Here is a 9,979-nt window from a genome sequence, read left to right on the forward strand (position 1 = left end):
TTTTATTCGAGTAAATAGAATACTTTGGAAGTTTTCTTTGCGAATACATGACCACTGGAACAGGATTTGTATAAAATACGTGTCAAAAATAACATTTTCTTGGCGGATAAGCCAATGCGATTGGGCCGAGTAGAAAAGGTTTTCCAGGGTGTTTGTATATTTAGCAACGGTCTAGAAGAAAACCATTAACATGGGAGATAGAATACTGTTTTCTCCTTCGCATGCAACATATTTCATAGAAATTGGTTGAGAAAAAAAAACTTACATTGATTTGAAGATTTGAATCGACGACTTTTGTTGATAATTTCTTCTTTGCGGAACAGCGATATGACGTACAACGATCACGTGATTCGCCACCCTGTGAATGTATGATATCACATGATCACATCCTAGTAATCCGATTGAAATTTCGAAATGTCATGAACAATATGTATAAATGAAAGTCAGCAATATTTCATAACTTAGATCTATAGTTCTTCATTGAAACAATTAACATCTCTGTGAAATGCATCAGTATAATGATATGTTACAAATGACACCTTAGTGTGACATGTAGATATTTGACTTTTAGCAATGATATTTAGATGTGATCTGATAAAACATGGTGCTAATTTAATGCAACACCATACAGTTCTACCTATGTCCTGTCATATATTTTTTCAATTATGAAGTATTTAATGGACCACACTTTCAAGTACCTCGTATTGAGGCTCAGCGTGGTGTTGTGTGAACCAAATGTATGGAAAGAAGTACATGTGTTAATGATTATGCTGATATATGCTTTGAAAATCATGAATCAAAATTATAATCTTGCACTTACTTTTTCGACCGCTGGTGTTTCGAATCCGAAAATATTGTTTACCAGATCTATGACGCTTAACAATTATGTGATATGAATGTAGTTCAGTTCAACATTTTATTTAAGTCTCATCTTTGTGTACATTTATATAATACATACATAAAAGATTTAATTTAACACTGTACCACAAAGCCAATCTATACAGATTTGCAAGAGACTATAATATACATTAGTTAAAAATTATAATAGTCTAAAACACATATCATCTTACATTTTAGAACTTATCTAAAATATCTGTATGCTTAAAAAAGAAGAAAAAAATGTTTTACTCAGTATCATTGACTCAGAGTTAGTTAGTGGTGTGAGCGTCATGACTCTGGTTTTCCGCATTGATATGCTATATGTCTCTTATAATTCTATTTCAAGAATGGCCAATACTATGTATTTTATGTTTTGTAAAATTTATATGTATATATTTGTAATGTATTGGAAGAGACTGAAATAAATAAATAAATAATGACTAAAATGATAATTATGTGGAATGAAAAATTAAGATGACTATGATAAAAAAATATATCTCGTCACTTTGCGATAATTTTATAATAATCTTTCAATCTCAAAATTATTTATATAAAAAGGTTTTGGCCGTGTTTTTTTTTTATATAAAGTCTAATCTTTTTCATTTTGCTGATTGTGATTATTGATACATACACAGAGTGGAAGGCAGCCTGTACAAATAGTGTGATAAGATATCGGCGTGAAGTTGGCAGTACAGCAGTAGCAGCAGTAGGAGCAGTTAACTGCTGCTACTGCCAGCAGTTACAGCAGTTAACTGCTGCTACTGCCAGCAGTTACAGCAGTTTATTGCCTGTCGCAGTTAACTACCATTAGTCACAGCAATTGATCGTGTTTACTAACACCAGTTAACTGCTACTACTGCCAGCAATTATAACAGTTAATAAAGCTGTATTACCAGATGATGAGAATGACATAAGGTATTTATTTTGTCAGTGTCCTACATATTATACTGCTAGCAGTTAAATAGTGTTATTAAAATCAGTTTTACAAGATTCCTTCAGATGTGTAATAGGCCGTAAAACCTACCCTTCCCGCTTATACATTTGTCCGTATCGTTTAAAGATCATTGAAGCGTTCTTAATCTATTTCTATCAAGAATTTTCTGCCCTTGAAACCGACTTTCAAGGGCAGAAAATTCAGGATCAAGCATGGGTACCTATGATTTTAATATCTATTTTCGTTCTAATCTTGATTCTCAGTAAGTATACAAAGTTTAAAGAAATACTGCCCGTAGGAAAAGTTTTTGCCCTATAGGAAATTGTCCCATTTACCCTTAAATTCTCCTATAAACTATTATATGTAATACCAGCAGTTAAATGGTTTACAAGTCTCTCCCGTCTCATTTATGTTTCTGCCAGCAGAATGGTCTATGAGATACGGTGTTCCGTTAGGACAATCGTGACATTTTATATAATTCTAAACCGCGGTGCACGATGATACGATGACGAAAACGCGATGGCGCGATGACACGAGGATGAAACAACGATGGTACGATGGTGAAAACGCGATGACACGATGATGAAATCGCGATGGTACGATGGTGAAATGTCGATGTAATATCGCGTTTTCATCATCGTACCATCGCGTTTTCACCATCGCACCATCGCGTTGTCATCATCGTACCATCGTGCAATCGTGGTTTCACCGTCGTACCATCGCGTTTTCACCATCGTGCCATCGCGTTATCATCATCGTACCATCGTGGTTTCACCATCTTACCATCGCGTTTTCACCATCGTACTATCGCCTTCCGGCTGGAAATGCTTAGTCCCGTGCACTTGTACTTTTTGTCAACAATAGATGAATGTATCTCAATGTATTTTGTGAGAAGAAATTTACCATTTAGATTCTGCTATTTTGCAATATGTTTCACAAAATGTTCAGTTAAAACCTTCAAGGCCACGTCCTTTGTATTTTATGTATGCATGAAAGTAAATAAAAAGCTGGGTGTAATAGTCACATGATATTATTCAAACTCAGCTTATTCTTGTTAGGATGTAGAAGGTATATAGTGCCATGTGAAAATGAGATTGTATCAAGCCTGTATTTTACTGACATATAAACTTACCATTGCGCATGACCACCGGAATGCAATGGTACGATGGTGAAAATGCGACGGTACGATGGTGAAAACGCGACGACACCATGGTGAAAACGCGATGGTACGATGGTGATAATGCGATGGTACGATGATGAAAACGCGATGGCACGATGATGAAAACGCGATGGTACGATGGTGAAAACGCGATGGTACGATGATACGATGGTGAAAACGCAATGGTACGATGATGAAAACGCGATATTACATCGACATTTCACCGTCGTGTCATCGAATCATCGCTATTTCATCATCGTGTTATCGCGTTTTCACCATCGAACCATCGTTGTTTTATCATCGTGCCATCGCACCATCGCGTTTTCGTCATCGTAACATCGTACATCGCGGTTTAGGATTCAATAAAATGTCAGATTGCCCAAACGGTACACCGTAATGAGAGCATGTCACTTCCAGCAGTGAAATGACCAATGAAAGCAGTTTTTGAGTTTTCTATGTCTTACTGGCAGCAGTCAAATGGTTTACGATTTAAACATATTTTATTTCAAACATATGTGCATATTACATTTTACAATTTACAACATCGATATTATACATGTTGAAAAAGGATAAGATCCGAAAGCTAAGCTTATAAAGGTCTTCTCTTAAATGGTTTATGAGACCAGTATACCAGTTTTTTTACATGTAACTACCAGCGATTAAATGTTTACAAGGCTCCTCTTACTGCTAGCAGTAAAATGCTTATGACAGCAATAACAAGGCTCATGTTACAGCTAACGAGAGCAATTTACCAGTTTCCGCTTTAATATGATAGTGCTACGTCTGGTCAGCCCGGTGTCAGTATAATGTGACTGGGTGGAAAATCATGCCACGTGTCTACGGCGTGATATCCAGTGAGGCAGCACTATAAAGTTGGGCATTGTGCTCACTGCTACAAGTAGACACCGTCTTTTATATGACTGAAGAAATGTTGAAAAAGACGTTAAACTCGAACACACACACACACACGCACGCACGCACGCACGCACGCACACACACACACGCATACATGTAAACGCAACCAATCGGGGATGTAAGCTATAAACCTACCAACTGGGAACTTAGCTACAGTTATCATATTTCTATCAACTCTTATTCTTATGATCTTAAAATTATCCGAGGCTTTAGATTAAAGCTATCTTCAATTGTTCAGCAATGGGATTTTTCACATTCAGAGCGGGGAATTTTGTGTTTAAACCAACTGAGGTGAATGTGTAACAAACCGGGTGTTTGTGTATAGACGAAATGTGGAATTGTGTGTTTCAACAAAACGTGGAGTTAGTGTAAAGACTAAATGAGGTACAAGTGTATAACTAACCGGGTACGTGTGTAAAGTTGAAACGAGGAACTAGCTATTAAAATGGTGAATGTGGAAGCTCCTGATACATATCATATATATGAGAAAAGACAACCGAGGGACTTAACTTGATTTTGTGGGTTTTACGCCATTTTAAACACTATTTCAGTTATGTCAGGTGGGCAGTTTACCCAACAATCGTTCCTGGAAAGATCAAGTACTAGTACTCAAGCTGTCATCTTTCTTACATAAAAAGACCTGGTCGGTAGCAACGATTGAACCCATGCCCCTTAATCAGTGAGTACTTACGAGTGATTTTAAGTCAGCGATTCTAACCAACCGAAAACAGAGGCGGTCAGAGAAAGTTTTATATTCTGTATGTAGGTACATGTAGCACGTCAATCATTCGACATTCAATCAAAAATTGTCTATGTCAAATGTTAACATTAAAATAACTTTTTATGACAAGACATAGAACAATCGAAGAACAAACCAGACTCATGATGCAGAGACATTATAAAGCACAAAACAGTATCTGGTTTTATCAGTTGTGTGCTTAAATCACTTTCCATTGCCTACAGCAACATTTGAACTTCGATATTATAATTTTTTTTCACTGGTTGTAGGTGCAGATAGGAATATCCGGCCTCGAGGGTAACTGTTTAGGCGGTAACGAGGCTCTCTGCCGAGTTACCGCCTAAACAGTTACCCGAGAGCCGGATATTTCCATCTGCACCTATAACCAGTGGTAGAATTTTTTTTCTTGCATATCGGTTTCAAGAAATAATAATAAAAATAAAATCAATTGAACAGCTTTCTTTTTTAGAATTATTTCTTATGGCAGTATACTTAAACAAAGCGCGGGAAACCAACGTTCGTAAACAGGAAAGACGTCATGACGTTTCAAAACAAACAACAATGTTTAGTTCCGGTTTTGTTTTACCAGTTGCAGCGTAATGTTATGAATTTTTGATAAAATAACGTGATTTGAATCGAGAAATATACTATCAGGAACCAATAGGAACTGTCAAGGTATTGAATTTTCATTCCGTTTTTTAAATAGAATATAAATTACTACACAAATCTTTTACATATATGTAGTTCTTATACGTCATTTACAGCTCGAGAGTCATCTTACACCACCCCGGGGTGTAAGATGGACTTTTCCAGCACCGGTAAAGATACCGGAAATCCCCGTCTGGTTTGCAAGAATAAGTAATATTGTATGTTTTAGTTCCTTCTTTACGTTTTAACTAAAAAATTTAATTAGGCATTCACAAATCTCAGGGCGGATACAGGATTTAGTGTAAGGGGTGCAAAATATTTGTAGTAGAACAACTAGGAGGGTCCGTGGGCATGTCCCCATCTCCCCCTCCCCGCCCCACCCCACCCACCCCACCGGAACATTTTGAAAACAATAGATCCATCTGGGGCATTCTTGGCGTTTTGAGGTGCTTTTTTTTTGGTATTGAAAAAGGACAGGTTTTATGATAAAATTATCCCAAATAAAATGCTACGTATAGTCCATATTTTAATGACTCGTCAGACTTATTCTTGCTTAAGTATCTCGGAATGGAATTTCTAAGCCCGATTTCTGAGGATTTTTATGGTGAGGGGTTACTAAAGTTTATTAACGTAAAATAAAAAGCTTTATCGGAGCTCATGCAAACTTGTCGGACTTTTTTTGTACGAGCGTAGCGAGCAAGAAAAAAATGCATTGTTTTACCCAAACAAAAGACAAATTGCCTATGGGAGCATAGCGAGCGAGAAAAAATGCATATTTATATTTTCACCCAGAACAAATGATGAATTACCTATACTCGCGTAGCGAGCGAGAAAAAATTCCCCAATCCCTGGATCCGCCCTTAAATCTGTGCTAAGCAGACAGTTTATTTTTCCTTCGATTCTACTCGTTCAAAAGACAGAATTTACAGTCAAACATATAAGTGTGGTTCCTTTAAAAACCATTCGGATTAACGAAATCATGCATACAACAAAAACGCAGACAACTTATTTGGATAATCTCCCAATCGGCGTAATATTCAGTATATTTTTCAGTTGTTGTGTTCCTACATTTAAACTGTGTATATACATTGTATACATTATCATGATTTAATCTATAGTACCGTTTGCTATTTAATAATGATAAGTTTCAAAAAGATAAGGCATTACAAAAATGACGGTCCCAGAGTAGAATATCAACTCATGACTCGGGCTTGAGACGAAAACAATAGTAGTAGGTAATTAATTTGAATAAGGTAGAACTGAGGCAAACACATGACGCTAAATCAGGAAGAATGACAGAAACAAAACATTTATTTTTATTTGCGCTTTTCTCTCCGATAACAGGTTAACGAAAACTTGATTTTCTTAGAAAAAGGAATTTTGCGCTTATTTAAATGCAAAGTAAAATTTTAGGTTCGATATGCGGAAACAGGAAATAAAAATCGGGGAATCTTAATTCAAACTCCGCAATGACTCGCAGTCCCTGACTTTTGCATGAAAATCGTTATTTCTTGCCCGGGAAAATAGCAATCAATATTAAAAAAGACTTAAACAAAGTTTACAGCATTTCCAGTCATAGTTATTTTGTTTCCAAACTATTTTCCCATATAAAGGTTTTGTTTTTGTCCTTTCTTTTTAGAAAACCAGGCTTCAGTAAAACGTTGACTTTACATAGTTAATCTTTCAAAATTTGTGAAGGTCGTGTGTCCGAATCCCACACTCGGAAAGTCATTTTCCCAATTTTGTGACGATTTTTCCTTTAGAAACTGAACATGATTTAATTGCAAACAAAACTATCTGGAGTTTCGATCACGAAAATGTATATAAAGTTAACTACAATTATTTCGGACATGTACAACCACTTTATAGCCTATGCTTTGTTGAAACATTTTTCTATCATGAATTTCTAGACTTGGCGATCACTTAACAAAAATCGCGCAAAAATAGCATGAAATTCCCGTGTTAAGGTAAATGCACGAGTTAGCTATGATCTAGGCTTTAGAATTTCCAAGTGTTTAAACAGTTTTAAGAATGTATTGGAGTCAGATCCTTGTGTCATTTTCTTTGATGTGTAGTAGATAAAATCAATCAGATAATGTACTAATGTTATGATTAATGTGGTCTCTAAATTTGACAAATACTTAATAAAATAAAACTGTATTAAACTATTTCGGCTTTGTAGTATTCACTACTCTTCAACATACGTAGATAATTGCGTAACAAGTTGACAGCTGCTTATACATGTATAAACATCGTAGGAGGTAATGACATAACAAATGCTGTTTCAAATGCAGGACAGGTTTTTGAGAGGTATTAGTATCGTTTTTACTTTTGGAACATTTTTACATCATAGATTTCAACACATTGCGATTGCTGAACAAAATCAGCGCGAAAATAGCATGAAAATCCTGTGTTAAGATAATTGCATGAGTTAGCTACTGTATGATATATTATTATTTTCACGTGTTCTTAATCAGTATTTTAAACGTACTGGAGTCAGATCTTCATATGCATTTTTTTGATGTGTAGTAAATAATATCAATAAGTTAATGTACAAATGTTGTTGTTCTTTTTTTTTACAAATAACGAAACTGTATTAAAATTCTCTGGTTTTGCTGTATTAATTACTGTTAAATTTACATAGGTAATTGCATTATGAGCTGAATATATGAACATCTTTGGAGGTAATACTAAATTTATTTTTTCAAATGCAGCACGGTAATTCAAAAGGAGTTAGTATATTTCAGCACCGCGCCTGAAGTTGAAAGTTTGTTAAATGCGATGAATATATATAGAATGTATATTTTGAGTAGTGTTCCTGTGTATTATAATATTCTCAGTTTAACATAAGTATTGTCAAATCAAGTCATTAACTTAGAAATAAAAGCGCATAACATAATAAGCCGGAAAAGATATGCGATAACATAAATATATAATACTGTCTGGTGAACGTAAAAAGATATTTAATTGGTAATTGATGAATTAATCAACATAATCTTTTCACTCATAAGCTTATAATGACGAAATCATTATGTTAAGGTAGTTCTGCACGTTTGATAAACCGGAAGTGATGGCGTAACGTCATTTATCCGGAAAACGTGGAATAAAGCCTGGATTCGACGTACGGAAATGAAACTCATTTTATAAATGAATAGCAACCTATCAGTAAATTTATTACAATGGCACTGTTACTGTCTTTCTAAAGTTAAAATATGATATTAAAATATCTGACACGTTAAAAATTCAAAATAATGTCTTAAAATTAGCGTGAAAAGTGCGGTTCACTTTAATCATCTTCAAATATCTCAAAATCAAGCACACGGACCTATACATTTTATTTCACCACATTATAGGTATTATGTTTATTTACAACTATGGGAAGTTTCATTAAATTCTACATTTTAGAAATATTTCTATTCGCGAAAATGTTATGAATGTTATGATTTTCCCATAGACTTCCATTATGAAAAATTGCGTGAGATCTAATTTTTTCAAATCGGTCTTACAAAAAATCAAGCACACGGCCCTATCTTTTTTATTTGCTGAATTTTCTAGGTATATTCTGAAGTTTTGAAAAATCAGAGTTTAATCAAATTCTACATTGTAGAAAAAAAATCGATCGAAAAGTGCAGAACTACCTTAAATTAGTGAAAATAATTTAAACCTTTGTGTGTATGTACTACGAGTTGTATACAGGTAAACTGGGGAACTGCAGTAAATAGCGAAAGATACACACCGTTGTAAAATTCTGATTGTGTGTGAGATATGTGTATGACCAGAACCGACGTACCGGGGAATAAATTTCTATCGCTCAGAATCAGCTCAAATTTCGAGGTATGACTAATTTGAAGGTCAGGAATAACGTGGTATTGTTAAAATGAACTGGGGAATTCCCCGGTTCGAGGCGTATCCCCAGTACGTTGGTGTGTATTCATACGAAATTACCCAGTTGGCAGCGTTTACAAAATCACACACACACACACACACACACACACACACACACACACACACACAGCGATAGATGGAGTCCTAAAACCTAGTTTAGTGTCTTTACGGAGCCAGGAAATTCGATTCCACAGCAAGCAACTGATTGTTAATATTTATTCCTATCTTCACGTCAATAATCTTAAGATATATCTCATTGAATAGATATGCCTCTAAAATAGACGTACTCCTTTTATTTAGAAAACCAAATACGAAACCATAATTTATCATATATGTATCTATCTAGAAAAACGCGCGTTTCTCTACTTTCGTTTTCATAACGAGCAAATCAAGGGAATTAATTACATCAAACTTGTTGAAACTACTTTACCATAGGCGTAGGAGCAAGGAAGGGGGAGGGGTGGGAGTGGAGGGGGGTAGGTAGTGCACCCCTCTCTCCAATTTTGTGCTTGAAATAACAGTACAAAAAGGAAACACTTAGATGCACTGAATGTACTAATATAGGGATTTATTTGATGTGATGTATATTGCAAAGAAGGTGAAGGTTTTAATTTACAAAAAATACGTGATGTCAGCAACATCATCAGACTAGTGTAACAGCTTATTAACTGCTGTAACTGCTAGCAGTAGGAGCAGTTAACTGCTGTAACTGTTGGCAGTAGGAGCAGTTGACTGCTGTAACTGCTGGCAGTAGGAGCAGTTAACTGCTGTAACTGCTGGCAGTAGCAGCAGTTAACTGCTCCTACTGCTGCTACTGCTG

The sequence above is a fragment of the Mercenaria mercenaria genome, chromosome 2, assembly GCF_021730395.1.
Source record: "Mercenaria mercenaria strain notata chromosome 2, MADL_Memer_1, whole genome shotgun sequence".
Taxonomy (NCBI): Eukaryota; Metazoa; Mollusca; class Bivalvia; order Venerida; family Veneridae; genus Mercenaria; species Mercenaria mercenaria.